This window comes from Dasypus novemcinctus, chromosome 15 (genome assembly GCF_030445035.2).
Source record: "Dasypus novemcinctus isolate mDasNov1 chromosome 15, mDasNov1.1.hap2, whole genome shotgun sequence".
NCBI classification, from domain to species: Eukaryota; Metazoa; Chordata; class Mammalia; order Cingulata; family Dasypodidae; genus Dasypus; species Dasypus novemcinctus.
The window spans coordinates 21,006,105-21,022,070 of NC_080687.1; positions in this window are offsets into that span (position 1 = coordinate 21,006,105).

Consider the following 15,966-nt stretch of genomic DNA (forward strand, 5'->3'; position numbering starts at 1 on the left):
GGGTATCTGTTTTCTTTAAGGATTTATTTCTACCCCTTCCCTCCTCCCTGTCCTTCCCCCCCCCCCCCCAGTTGTGTCCATTCGCTGTGCATTCTTCTGTGTCTGCTTGTCTTCTCTTTAGGTGGCACTGGGAACCAATCCTGGGATATTCCAGTATGGGAGAGAGGTGCTCAATCTTTTGCACCTCTCTGGTCTGCTGTGTCTCTTATTGTCACTCTTCTGTATTTCCTTTTGTTGCTTCATCTTGCTGTGCCAGCTCTGTGTTCAGTCCGGTTTGCCATGCAGGCCAGCACTCCACTCAGACCAGCTCTCTGCGTGGGCCAGCTCTCCACTTGGGTCAGCCTACCATGCAGGCCAGTTTGCCTTCACCAGGAGGCCCTGGGAATAAAACCCTGGACCTCCCATATAGTAGATGGGAACCCAGTCTTTTGAGCCACATATGCTTCCCTCTGTTTCTTCTTAAGTGACTGATGATCATTGATGTCTTTCAGGGAATTGGTTCAGTTCATCTAAGCTGTTGAATTTATGAGTATAGTGTTTTTATAATATTTTCTTACTCTTTTAATGTATAGAAGCTGTATAATGACGTTACTTCTCTGATTCCTGATCATGGTAAATTCTCTTCTTTTTTCTTGATCAGTTTTGTTAGAGGTTTATCAATCTTACTGATTTTTTTTTTCAAGGAAAACAAAACCTTGTTTTTTTTATTGATTTTCTCTTATTTTTCTGCTTTATATTTCACTGATTTCTATTCTGATCTTTATTGTTTCCTATCTTCTGCTTATTCTGAGTTTAATTTTATCATTTTTTTCTTGAGATGGAAGGTGAAATAATTGACTTAAAATCTTTCTGCTGCAGTTCACAAATTTTAGTATGTTATATTTTATTTTTAATCATTTCAAATTCCTTTCTAATTTCCCTTTTGATTTCTTCTTTGATCCACGGGTTATTAATTAGAATTTTGTTATTTGGTTTCCAAATATTTATGGGTGTTCAAGGCATCTTTCTCTTGTTGATTACTAATCTTATTGTGGTCAGAGATCATACTTTGTTTTTTTGTTTTTTTAAATTTTATTTTTTTAATTCATTTTAAAAAAATATTACATTAAAAAAATATGAGGCCCCCATTCACCCCTACCGCTCCTACCCCACCACTCCCCCCACAGCAACACTCTCCCCCAGTATCACGACGCATCCATTGCATTTGGTGAATACATCTCTGGGCATCGCTGTACCTCATGGTCAATGGTCCACATCATAGCCCATACTCTCCCATGTTCCATCCAGTGGGCCATGGGAGGAAGAGATCATACTTTGTATGACATGAATCCATTCAAGTTTATGGAAACATGTTTTATGACCCTGAATAAATGTTGGTGAATGTTCTCTGTCCACATTAGAAGAATGTATACTCTGCTGTTTTGTGGTACTGTGTTTTATAAAGTCAATTAATGAACTGACCCATCTGTCATTATGGAATGACCCTTGCTATCCCCCATAATATTATTTGCTTTGAAATGTACTTTGTCTTATATTAATATAACCCCCTCCTGCTTTCTTTTGATTAGTGATGATAGCGTGGTATATCTTTTTATTTCCTCTTTTAACTTATTACTTTATTTATTTATTTATTTTTGGAAGTTAAAGACTTTAAATTTTGTCATGTAATATAACTTATTTTATGCAAACATACATTTTGTTTTTATGTTTTTTATTAGAGAATTTGTAGGTTTACAGAAAAATCATGCAGAAAATACAGATAACCCTCCTTATACACACAGTTTTCTCTGTTATTGACACTTTGCAATAGTGTGGTATCTTTTTTACATTGATGAAAGAATATTTTAATTGTACTATTAACTGTAGTTCAAAGTTGACATTAGAGTTCACTGTGTGATATAGTGCTATGGTCTTTTAAAAAAATTATTCTGGTAACATACATAGAATCTAAAATTTCCCCTTTTAATCATAGCCACATTCAAATATGTAATTCAGTGGTGTTATTACAATCACTAATGATGCTACCATCACCATCATCCATTACCAAAATGCTTCCCTTACCCCAAACAAAATTCCTGACTTTGAAGTGGCAGTCTTATAGACAGCATATGGTTGGGTCATGACTTTTATTTTTAAATCCAATCTGACAATTTCCACCTTTTAGTTGGGATTTTTTAGACTGTTTACATTCACTATGGTCATTCATTTGTTTGGCTTTAAATCTTCCATCTCGTTGTTTTCCTGAATTCTGAGGCAAGGCCCTTCTTAGCACTTAATAGTTTTAAAATTAGGAAATTAAATAAATGTTTATTAAGTATCTCTCTTTAATAATTATCAGAAAGGGAGGACTTCCACTTCTGGTCAAGATGGATTAATAGAGACTCAGTTTACTTTCCTACCTGAAACAACAGAAGAAAGAAACTAGACAAAATGCAACAGTGGGTCTCGGGACAATGTACATCTGACAATTGAGGACAGTGATACCTAGGAGACTGGAAAAAACCAAGGTGAGTCTACAATTGCTCTGACTTACTACTTGAAGAAAGTTTGCAGTCAGTGACAGAAAAAGGGAACCCAGGCAGAGCATGGCAATTTCTCTGAGTCGAGGAGATGGAGTTGGTTGGTCTAAGAAGCCCAGTTGGCTAGAGTTTGCAGGGCAGTGTTAGAGTAGTTAACTAAGCCATTGGATTATTGAGTTTGGGTGCAGGAGGAGTCAGGGCTAAAGATAAACATTTAGAGATCACCAGCATATAATGACTATTTGAAGGTATGGAATTAAATGAGATTGCCTAGGAAGAAAGTTTAGATAAGCAAAGAAGATTCAGGACCAAGCCTGAAGAACTCCAGCATTTAGAGGTTGAACAGGAGAGTTTGAGTGTCACATAAGCCAAGAGAACAAAATGTATTGGAATAAATTGTCAACTGTTTCGAATGCTGCTGAAAATAGAATTAGTTTATGATACAGAATTGTGTTTGCCAAGATGATGATTTTGATAAGCTATTTTATTGGAGAGCTGGTTTGTTGGTTTTACTGTTGTCATTTCTCTACAGAGAATTAGTTTTTGGTTTTATGGATCTTATTTTTATTTTTTGTATCATTTCTGCATATATTTAAGACATCCATGTATAGTTTAATGAATAATTATAAAGCAGAAGCCAGGTTATTTCCCCCTATTTAAAATATAGAACATTTCTAGTGTCCTGAAAGATCCTTCCTTAAAACTCTTCCTGATTATATTTCTCTGTCTGCCCAAGAAAATAATTATCCTAACTTTTTTTGGCATTTGTTCCCTGTATTTCTTTATAATTTTACCATCTGTGTAAGTACTTACAACAACAATATATTAGTGTCTTAGTTTGTCAGGCTTCTATGACAAATGCCTCACAATGGGTTGGCTTAAACATTGGGAATTTTTTTTCACAGTTTCAGAGGATAGAAGGATTGGTTGCTGCTTGGTTGTATAGTGTTCTGGTTCTACCTTGCCACAGTCCTTGGGGTTCCTTGACTTATATCTCTACCTCATGTCACTGGCGATGCCTTCTCCTTTCTCTTCTGGGTTCCTGCTGATTTGGCCTCTCAATATGGCTTCTTGTTATAAGACCTCCAGTAATCTAGATTAATACTGACCCTGATTCATATGGACCACATCTTAACTAAAAATAACATCCTCAAGAGGTCCTGTTTATAATAGCTTCACACCCACAGAAATCTAGGTTAAGAGTAAGAACATGTCTAAATTGCTATATATAATTTAATTTACCACAATTACTTTTGTCTAATTTGCACTGTAAGTAAATGGAATCTTTAATTCAATAATCTCTGTGTGCAATTTTTCCATATCAATACCGTATTAGTCAGCCAAAAAGGGTGCTGATGCAAAGTACTAGAAACCTGTTAGCTTTTATAAAGGATATTTATTTGGGGTAGAGGCTTACACTTACAAGGCTCTAAAGAGTCCAACTCAAGGTACCATATGTGGTACTTTCTCACCCCAAATCATTTGCCACATGTTGAAGCAAGATGGTGGGCAATGTCTGTGAGGGTTCATCCTGCCTTCTTCCTCTTAAGGCTCTGTGGTCCCAGGTTCTTCCAGTCTCAACTGTAGGCTGGCATAAGGCTCATCTCACAGGGCTTATCAACTGCTCTCTTCTGCTGCAAATTGTCAGGCTCATCTCTCTTCCTGGGGCCTCTGCCACATCTACAAAGCTGTCTCTCTTCCTCTGTGTTCTTCTTCTCTGTGTATTTCTGTGTGAGGGTGTTTTATCAGCCCACAAAGGGGGCGGGGACTCAACCTTGCATGCCGTAATGATGAGGTTGAATCAAAGCCCTATTCTTAATTTAATAAAATAATGGTGAAACCTCTGAATTTAATACAAATGGATTTCATTCCCAAAGGAATATGCCAGTTTATAAACATAATCAGTATCTCTTTTTGGAATGGATAAATAATATCAAACTGCCACAGATACCTGTAATTTAAGTTCACTCATTGCTATGCACTATTCGATTTTTTTATCATACAATCATGTATTCAGCCAGTCTATTGCTGATGTATATTTGGATTATTTACAATTTTCTTTTATTACAGACATTGCTGCTATAAACATTTTGAACATGTTTTGTTAGGCACATATGCAAGAGGCTTTGTAAGGTAAATATCCTAGAGTGGAATTGCTGGCTCATGGATATGCACCTCTTGAACTTTACTACATAATGCCAAACTGTTTTTCAAAGTGTGCCAATTACATTACTGCCACCAGTGTATGAAAGTTCCCATTGTTCAATATCCTGGGACACTTGGGATTGTCAAACTGCTGTGTAATGGTATCTCATAGTTTTAACGTCTATTTCTTAAATACTAATGAAGTTGTTCATGTGTTTATATACTTACTGGACATTTTGAATTGCTTGTTCATGTTGTTTCTACTCTTCAGAGGGTTGTTTGTCATTTTGTCATTGATTTTTAGTTCTTTATATTGTATACTAATCTTTTGTCAGTTGTATGTATTGCAAAATCTTCTCAATTTATGACAGGGATTTCTCTTTTTCTGTGGTGTCTTGAACAGACATTTTTAATTTCAATATAGACCTAGCTATCAATTAAAAAAATTTTTTTATGTTTTTGTAAGGCCAGGTTAGGTTTAATGTAATCAGTTATAAAAAATAGATAGCATAGCAACAAACATTTATAAATTTAAGTAATAATTCAAATATAATAGAAATTAATTATAACAATTCTAATTTTTACATTACAGCTCTAACTATTGGACATAATCTCTAAGAATGAAATAAATTATTGGTTTAGTTATTTAATTTCCATTTAGGCCATAATTCATTCTAGTTAATCAAATTCCTATTTAGGAATTCTTCACATCTTTATAAGAGTAAATTATAGAGATAACAATTTGCCAACTCATAATTTATGAGGCCAAAAACTCAAAATCTTGTTCAACAGTAGTCATGCTAAATCATTATTGATCAGATAGATTATTTTAAGTACAGAGTATTTAATTAACCCTCCTCAATTAAAAGCAAGTGTTTATTTTGTATGAAAAAAATTATAGCATACTGGTCACAGGAACAATTTTCTAGTTGCACTGAGTAATTATAACATTATAACATATGCTGTAATATTATTTCACATCTATTTGGTCTACTCCAGCTGTTTTTTGGTTACTATTTGCATGGAATACCTTCTTCTAATCTTTCACTTTTAACCTAGTTGTGTTCTTAGTCTGAGGTATGTCTCTTGTAGACAACATATAGACAGCATATATTTTTTATCCATTCTATCAGTTTATGTCTTTTGATTGGGAGTTCAGTCCATTAACATTCAGTGTTAGTACTGTAAAGGCATTAGCTCCTTCATCCATTTTGTCCTTTGGCTCTCTGTTGTCATATCGTTCTGTTGACTGTCTTCTTATCCTTTAGTTTACCCTTCCTAATAATCTTCATTTCTAAACTCTTCTCCAAATCTCTCGTTCTTGTTTTTTCCTTTCAAGCTACAGCACCCCCTTTAGTACTGCTTGCAAATCTGGTCTTTTGGCAACATATTCTATCACTTTTTGTCTGTGAAGACTTTGAAGTCACCCTCATTTTTGAAAGACAGCTTTGTCGGATATAGAATTCTTGGCTGACAGTTTTTCTCTTTCAGTACATTAGATACATCATAACATTTTCTCCTCACCTCCATGGTTTCTGGTGAGAGGTCGGCACTTAATCTTATCGAGTTTCCCTTGTGTGTGATGCTTTGCTTTTCTCTTGCTGCTTTCACAATTCTCTCTTTATCGCTAATATTTATCATTCTGAATAGTAGGTATGGGGGGGTAGGTCTGATTGGATTTATTCTGTTTGGGGTGTGTTGTCCTTCATGATATTGATATTTATGTCCTTCTAAGGGTTGGGAAGTTTTTGGTCATTATTTCCTCAAATATTCTTTTTGCCCCTTTTCTATTCTCTTCTCCTTCTGGGATACCAGTAATGCAAATGTTTGTGTTTTTCATGTTGTGCTTCAATTCCCTGAGACTCTGTTCCATTTTTTCCATTCTCTTTTTTCTCTCTCCTGCCTTTTCCAGTTCAGTTATCTGTCTTCGAAATCACAAATTCTTTCTTCAAGCAATTCAAATATTGGCTCTTGTGTGCCTCTAATGTATTTTTTTTTCCAAATTCTAATCCATTTATTCATTTTTTTAAAAGATATTACATTAAAAAAATATGAGGTCCCCATTCGCCCTCACCACCCCTACCCCACCACTCCCCCTCTACTGTATTTTTAATCTCATCCATCATGTCTTTCATTCCCGTAAGGTCTGTTACTTTTCTTCATAGGTTTTCAAATTGTTCTTTATGCTCTCCCAGTGTTATCTTAGTATCCTTTATTTCTTTTTTTTTTTTTTTTTAAAGATTTATTTTTATTTATTTAATTCCCCTCCCCTCCCCCGGTTGTCTGTTCTCTGTGTCTATTTGCTGCGTCTTGTTTCTTTTTCCGCTTCTGTTGTCGTCAGCGGCACGGGAAGTGTGGGCGGCGCCACTCCTCTGCAGGCTGCTCCCTCCTTCGCGCTGCGCGGCTCTCCTTATGGGTGCACTCCTTGCACGTGGGGCTCCCCTACGCGGGGGATACCCCTGTGTGGCACGGCACTCCTTGCGCGCATCAGCACTGCGCATGGCCCAGCTCCACACGGGTCAAGGAGGCCCAGGGCTTGAACCGCGGACCTCCCATGTGGTAGACGGACGCCCTAACCACTGGGCCAAAGTCCTTTTCCCCCCTTTATTTCTTTAGTCATATTTTATTTAAATTCTTTGAAGTGATTTAGGAGAGTTGTGTGATTATCACTGATTACTTGTAATAAATCTTGTATCTCTTCAGGATATATTTGGTTTGTTCTTTGGCTCACCCATCTCTTCCAGTTTTCTGGTATGGCTTGTAATTTTTTGCTGATGTCTGGGCATCTGAATGTGTTGGTGAGTTTACTCTACTGGCTAATTTCTCTCTCTTGCTTATTTTTTTCCTCACAGATCCTCTTTGATATTTGGTTCAACTTATTCTTTTTTTTTTTTTTTTAAAGATTTATTTATTTATTTAATTCCCGCCCCCCCCCCTCCCCCCGTTGTCTGTTCTCTGTGTCTATTTGCTGCGTCTTGTTTCTTTGTCTGCTTTCTGTTGTGGTCAGCGGCTCGGGAAGTGTGGGCGGCGCCATTCCTGGGCAGGCTGCACTTTCTTTCGCGCTGGGCAGCTCTCCTTACGGGGCACACTCCTTGCGCGTGGGGCTCCCCTATGCGGGGGACACCCCTGCGTGGCACGGCACTCCTTGTGCACATCAGCACTGCACATGGGCCAGCTCCACACGGGTCAAGGAGGCCCGGAGTTTGAACCGCGGACCTCCCATGTGGTAGACGGACGCCCTAACCACTGGGCCAAGTCCGTTTCCCAACTTATTCTTATTCTTTAAAATTTCCCAGCTTAAGTTTTCAAAATTGGTCCAGGGTCTCACTAGTGGAACAAAGATTTTCTCACAGGGGTTGGATACAGAGAGCTCGGATAACAGTTTTTGTCCATGTAATTTCCTAACCAGCTAGCAGATGATGCTAGTCAATGTTCCTTTCCACTGAGGTGTTTCAGTCTCAGCTTTCCTGTGTTCCTGTGTTGAATCTACAGGTTGGAGTTTCAGAGTGGGCTTTGCTGACTGAATTCACTGAAGGAAAGTACCCTTCCCTTCCTTTTCCCTTGAAACAGCTGACAGGGAGGAAAATGTTTGTTCCCCTCTCAGTCAGCTACGTGAGCTAGGTATTTTATCTCAGCTTAATATCTTGGGGGTGGGGGAGGGGAGCCCTTCCTGGTGGCCACAGGGGTTTGGCAACTCATGTTTCATTTCCCTTCTTGATCTCTCTGCCCCTCACCCTCCTCGGAGTTGTGTAGCACTGTCCTGGTCTGCCGACTCATAAAGCAGGTCCCTTGGATGGCTTTTGGCTCTTTTTCCATTGTTTTTGTGAGTGCATTCAGCTCTGCCTGTTAGTCTATCACCATCTTTATCTATTAATTTTCATGTTTTATAAAAACATTATGGTTAGCAAATGTTGTATTTTGTTTAAGAAATACTTCTCAACCTTAAAATCATGGAAAATAGTCTCCTGTATTTTAATCTAAAAATTCATAGTTTTGTCTTTCACATTTTGGTTTTTAATTTCCCTAGAATGAATTTTTACATATGGTGAGAGGTGAGAGTCTAGCTTCATTTTATTTTTCATAAATTCATCTAGTTTCCAAGTATCGATAGTTGAGAAATCTGATCTGAAATACTATCTCTGTCATATAGCAAGAACTTATATATAATGGTATTGTTCCATCGGTCAAATTTGTCACTCCCTGCAGCAATATAAGACTGTCTTAATTTCTTTGGTTTTATAATAGGTATTGATAACTCTTAGGGAAAAGTGCTTCAAACTTCTTTTTGTTCTTCAAGGGTGCTTCAGCTTTTCTGACTTCTTTTCTTTCATATAATTTTAGAATCCAGTTCCACCAAAAAATGGATATTTTGATTAAAATTATATCTAGATCAATTTGGAGAAAATGATATATCTCTACATATTTATTTAGGTCTTTTAAAATGTCTCTCAATAAAGTTCTATAAATTTCTCCATGATGGCTTTGTACAAGTTTTATTCAATTTATTCTTAGGGACTTCAATTTTCAAAAACACAATCATAAATGGTATCTTTCCTTAAAATGTAATTTTCTATTTCTTGCAGATATACAAAAATACAATTAATTTTTGTACATTGATTTTGTATACAGAAGCTTGCTAAATTGTATTATTAATTCCTATAGCTTATCTGTAGGTTCGGTGAGTTTTCTATCTACATGTGCTAGTCTGGATCCTCAAAGATACAGTCAGCAAGAATTAGATGTGCAAGAGATTTATTGGAAGAAATATCTGAGAGGAAAAACAGGAAGGGATTTAGTGGAGGCTGGAAAAGCCAGAAGACCATGATTCATGTCAATTCTTGTGAAGAAGGGAGAGAAGGAAGGAAGGTTGAGTAGAAAAGTATTAAGCTGCAGTGCAGTTCTGATAAAGTTTGGCATAGTCATCAGGGAGTCCTTGAGCCATAGTTACTCATCAAAGGAATTCTGCATCTCCCAAGAATAGGCCTCTCAGTCATTGGCTGGGAAGAACCCATGAGAAATGTCTAACTTCAGCATGAATGCTTTAATGGATTTCAGAGCATTGCAAGTAGGGCCTTAAATCAATACATTCACACAGTTGGATATCTGAGAGGCCCATTTCCATAACCACACATATCTTTATCTCTACACAAGTTTTGGAAACAGCTCCTTTGTGATTCACATGTCCTCTCTTCTGATGGAAAACTCAGAAGAGGGTTGTTCGAGGGGTGAACCACATGCCCATCCTCTGTAGCGGATGTCTCCCTCCTATACTAATCCTTTTGAATCCCCATCATCTTGAGCTATCACGTTGCAGGTGTTGGTGGCTTACCTTGAGGTGTGACCCAGACCTTCATTCCTGAAAGGTGGGATCTGAATCTTTGGTAAATACTGTTTTCAGGCCAAGGTTGCTGCAGGTATCCCTCACAATCAAAATAGGACAAGAAAGTTCTAGGAGGTGCCCATGTGGGGTCACTTGGGTGGGCTCCACATTTATTACTTCCCTGCAACTTAGCAGTAACCAGCCAACTCCATTGTCTTTGTAGGCATTTCACCCCCATTATTTTCTATACCTATATATTATACCTGCCACAATGTTCCTATCCACTGGGTCATTTTCCCAGGGCAGAAATTTCCTCATAAAATCTTTAGCAATTGAGCCACCACTCTGTGCTCCCTGACCATCTAGGGTAGAGCTTTTCTCCCATTGGGCAGTGGCTGGCATGGTGCCACTTACATAATCTAAATCCTCTGAAAAGCAGACCCCAAGATGGCTGTAATCAGGTAAGAGAGTTATGAGAGGAAAGATCTTGCAGAAAAAATGGGAAGGGAGTCAGTATAGGCTGGGAGAGCCATCAGGCCATAACATAGGCTTGACTCTCGTGAAGGAGAGAGGGAAGGAAGGAAGTTTGGGGTGAAGAGTCAGACTGCACTGCTATTCCAAGAAGGTTTGGCAAGGCATTCGGGCCAAAGTCAAGCCTAAGTCACCTGCTAGAGGAGTCCCATAAATCCTAGGAACAGGCTTGCCTTTGTATCCCTGCTGTGCCATTGACTGGGAACAGCCCATGTGAAACAAGGCCTCCACTGAGATGGATTTGAGAGCACAGCAATTCTGTATGTGGCTGTATACAGACATGCAAGTATATCTATATCTGTATCTTTATGTTCAGAGAAAATGAGAAATGAATGGGACAAATTGTTAAAAATTGGTAAATTTTTTTTTTTTTGTCAAATGTTTAATCACACTGGCAGGCATCACATGGAGTTAGAGAGGTGTCTCTGGATTTCTGCAGAATCTGGCTGTGCTGGGGTGGGGTGGGGATCCCTGTGATCTTTTTTTTTCCACTGTAAAGGCACATTTATCTCAATTAATCCTAAAAACAAACTCAATTGTTTCTCCAGTGTACAGAAAGATACATAAATGAGCACAGATTTGTTAAATGACGTGACCAAATTCTCCTTGTTAATGAGGAAATTTTTAAAAAAATACTTAATCATATTCATATTTCATCAAGTTAAGTCCCATGTTCTTTTTTTACCTTTAGCATTAACAGTAACTTCTTTGCCTTTGCTACAAAAATATTGCAATATTACTGTTAACTAGTCTATGAGTTACATTTGTTGTATTTTCCCCATGTATCACCGTGTTCTTTTTTTTTTTAAAGAATTTTTAGGTTACATAAAAGTTACTTCGAAAATATGGGGGATTCCCATATACCTCACCTACTGCCCCTCTCATACTTTCCCCCATTAATAACATCTTTCATTAGTGTGGTATATTTGCTACAATTGATGAACACATATTGAAGCATTGCTACTGACCACAGTCTATAGTTTATTTATGGTTTACACTTTGCATTGCACAATTTTACAGGTTTTGACGAAATGTATAATGGTCTGTGTGCATCATTGCAATATCAGAAGCGATATGCAGAACAATTCCAACGTTCCCAAAATGCCCCATGTTGTACCTGTTCTTCCCTCTCCCTCCCCTCAGAACCTCTGGTGACTGCTGTCTTTATATCAGTATTACAGGTTCTTCCATTGCTGGAATAATAAGTCTACTTTGGCCCATAGTTACATCCCCCTCTTATATTTGTTTATTCCTCAATCTTGAGGACTTGGGGATGGTGATGCCAACTCTGCTTCTGATTGAGAGGGGGCTTAGATCCCATCGGGCAGATGGATGGAACTGTCTTGCTTGCAGTTGTAGATACTCTGATTTTGGGGGATGGGCATTGTCCATCATCATCCTTTTGTTAGTTGTCCTGGGTAAGTCTGATGAACTGGAGAGTAGGTATTGGGTGCAATTCTGCTGAGATTCAGCTTATGAATAGACTGAAGATTTAAGTCTCTGGGACATATATTTAATGGGTGTAGTATCATCATATGCTCAACACCTTGCATAGAGTAACATTCTTGTGTTTATATTATTAACCACAATACTCATCTACCACCAAAATCAGTATGTTATACAGTCCCTAGATTATGCTCTAGCTGTTTTTCAATTAACATTCCCCTCCCAAGACTACCCCTTTCAGCCACAATCACATTTATAAATCAGCAATGTTAGTTATCCTCATTATAATGTCCTTTCGTCAACTCTGTCCATTGCCACATATTTACAATTGACCTTATTAAACAGTCTATATACATTCAGTATCAGCTACCCCTTCTCAACCATATTCTGTCTCCTACTAACCTATACTCTATTATTTAACTCCATAAGTTTACTCATCATCTTTAACTCACATAAGTGAAACCATACAATATTCATCCATATAATATTGTGCCTGGCTTATTTCATTCAACATTAACATCCTCAAGGTTCGTCTGTTTTGTCATGTGTTTCCTCAATTCATTTCTTTTTACAGCTGAATAGTATTCTATGGTATGTATATACTACATTTTGTTTGTCCATTCATCAGTTAGCAGACATTTAGGTTGTTTCCATCTTTTAGCAATTGCGAATCATGCCACTGTGAACTTAAGAGCACAAGTATCTGTTCACATCCTTACTTTAAGTTCTTCTGAATATATTCCTAGAACAAGATTATCAGATCATATGGCAATTCTATATTTAGCTTTCTGAGGAACCACTAAACCATCTTCCATATAGACTGCACCATTTTACACTTCTACTAACAGTTTCCTTTTTCTCCACATCCTCTCTAACAGTTGTAGTTTTCTGTTTTTAATTTAAAAAAAAATAATGGCCATTCTGTAAGGCAAGAAATGATATCTCATTGTAGTTTTGATCTGCATTTCCCTAATAGCTAGTGATGTTGAGCTTCTTTAATGAACTTTTTGGCTGTTTGTATTTTGTCTTTGGAAAAAGATCTATTCAAGTCTTTTGCCCCTCTCCCCCCTTTTTTGGTCAGTCCAGTAAAAATAATTTATTGGGAAATGGAAGGAAAAGTGCTTACTGAGAAATGGGAAAGAAGGATGGAAATACAGAGATTTCGTGCGGGCTCCTTTAGGGAGAGGGTATGAGCTCTGCCTTTTGTGGTTACCTTTTAAATTGTTAATTATTCCTCCCCCTTGCTAATGCTAAGCGGAGGTGCCCAGCTGTTACTGGTTACCCCACCAAAGGTGGAGCCAATGATGAGGCCTGTTTGGAATATCTGGGACCAAGGGCAAGTCCCAGAAAGAGAAAATGGGACCTCAAGTGTGAACTCAAGGTCGCAGTGAGGTCTTGCAGCCATGTTATCTGTTGGCCATGTTGTGGCTCATCTTGTCTTCATTTCCCTGGCCAACCTGCCTCAACTCCCCCCTCAGAGAGTTCATGCCCTTATTCTTAGGGGGACACTGAGGTTTTGCCCTTTTTAAAGTGGGCTCCTTGTCTTTCTCTTACTGAGTTGTATGATCTCATTATATAATGTGGAAATCAAACCCTTGTCAGATATGTGGTTTCTGAAGATTTTTTCCCCTTGAGTATGTCTTTTCACTTTTTTAACAAAGTCATTTAAAGCACAAAAGTGGTTAATTTTGAAGATGTCATATAAAAGAGACTATAAGAGGATACCATGAATAACTGTATGCCAACAAACTAGACAATGTTGAAGAAATGGAAGAATTCTTAGAAACACATAAACAACCCACACCAACCCCAGAAGAAATACAAGACCTCAATCAGCCAATCACAAGTAAAGAAATTGGGCAGCAGACTTGGCCCAGTGGTTAGGGCGTCCGTCTACCACATGGGAGGTCCGCGGTTCAAACCCTGGGCCTCCTTGACCCGTGTGGAGCTGGCCCACGCACAGTGCGGATGTGTGCAAGGAGTGCTGTGCCACGCAGGGGTGTCCCCTGTGTAGGGGAGCCCCACACGCAAGGAGTGCACCCCGTAAGGAGAGCTGCCCAGCGCAAAATAAAGTGCAGCCTGCCCAGGAATGGTGCCGCACACACAGAGAGCTGACACAACAAGATGACGCAACAAAAAGAAACACAGATTCCCATGGCGCTGACAACAATAGAAGTGGACAAAGAAGACGACGCAGCAAATAGACATAGAGAACAGACAACCAGTGTGGAGGGGGAAGGGGAGAGAAATAAATAAATAAATAAAATCTTTAAAAACAAACAAACAAAAAACAAGTAAAGAAATTGAAACAGTTATCAAAAATCTCCCCAAGATGAAAAGTCCAGGACCAGATGGCTTCATAGATGAATTCTACCAATGGTTTAAAGAAGATTTAATGCCAGTCTTGGAAGCGGATGTGGCTCAAGCAGTTGAGCTCCTATCTACCACTAGGAGGTCCAGAGTTCAATACCCAGGGCCCCCTGGTGAAGGCAAACTGGTCCATGTGGCGAGCTGGCCCATGTGGAGTGCTGCCTCACACAGGAGTACTGCCCCTGTACAGGAGTGCTGCCCCATGCAGGAGTGCTGGCCCATGCGGAGAGCTGACTTAGCAGGATGATGCAACAAAAAGAGACACAGAGGAGAGACAATGAGAGACACAGCAGACCAGGGATCAGTTCCTGGAGCTGCCTAATGAAAATACAAGCAGACAACAGAAGAACACAGCAAAGCGACACAGAGCAGACTACAGAGGGAGGGGGAAATTTTAAAAAAAGGTTATAATAATAATAATAATAATAAAATACCAATCTTGCTCAAAGTCTTCCAAAAATTGAACAGGAAAGAATGCTACCAACCTCATTCTATGAAGCCAGCATCACCCTAATACCAAAGCCAAAGAAAGATATTACACAAAAAGACAATTACAGACCAATTTGTCTGATGAATGTAGATGTAAAAATCCTCAACATAAAACTTGCAAGCTGAATCCAACAGCACATCAAAATTAAACCCCACAATCAAGTGGATTTTATAGCAGGTATGCAAGGGTGATTCAACACTAGAAATTCAATCATTGTAATACACCACACTAATAAACTGAAGAAGAAAAATCACACGATCATCACAATTGATGCACAGAAGGCATTTGATAAAATGCAACATTGTTTCTTGATAAAAACATTCTGAAAGATAGGAATAGAAGGAAGCTTTCTCAAAATGATAAAGTGCATATATGAAAAACCCACAGCTAATATTGTTTTCAATGGTGCAAGACTGATATCTTTCCCACTGAGCTTGAGAACAAACAAGTTCCCACTGTCTCCACTGTTATTCAGTATTGTGCTAGAAGTTCTAGCTAGAGCAATTGGGCAAGAAAAAGGAATAAAAGGCACTCAAATAGGAAAGGAAGAAGTAAAACTTGCTGTTCACGGTTGATATGATCCTATATCTAGAAAATCCCTAAAAATCCACAAGAAAACTACTAGAACTAATAGATGATTTCAGCAATGTGGCAGGGTACAAGATTTATAAGCAAAAATGAATAGCGTGTCTGTACACTACTACTGAGGACACTGAGGAGGAAGTGAAAAAAAATTCCATTTACAATTGCAACTAAAAGAATCAAATATTTAGGAATAAACTTTACCAAGGACACAAAGGACCTGTATTCAGACAACTCTAAAATATTGCTAAAAGAAACCAAAGAAGACCTAAATAAATGGAAGGACATTAAATGCAATTCCAATAAAAATTCCAACAGCTTTGTTTGTAGAATTGGAAAAACCAATTATCATGCTTATTTGGAAGGATAAGGACCCCTGAATTGCCAAAACTATCTTTAAATAGAACAAGGTTGGAGGACTCTCACTCTCTGACTTTAAATCATATTATTTAGTTATTGTGGTAAAAACAGTATATTGAGAATTCAGAAAGACTCTCACATCTATGGCCAAGTGATTTTTTGACAAGGCTGTCAAACACACTCAGGTGGGACAGAACAGTCTA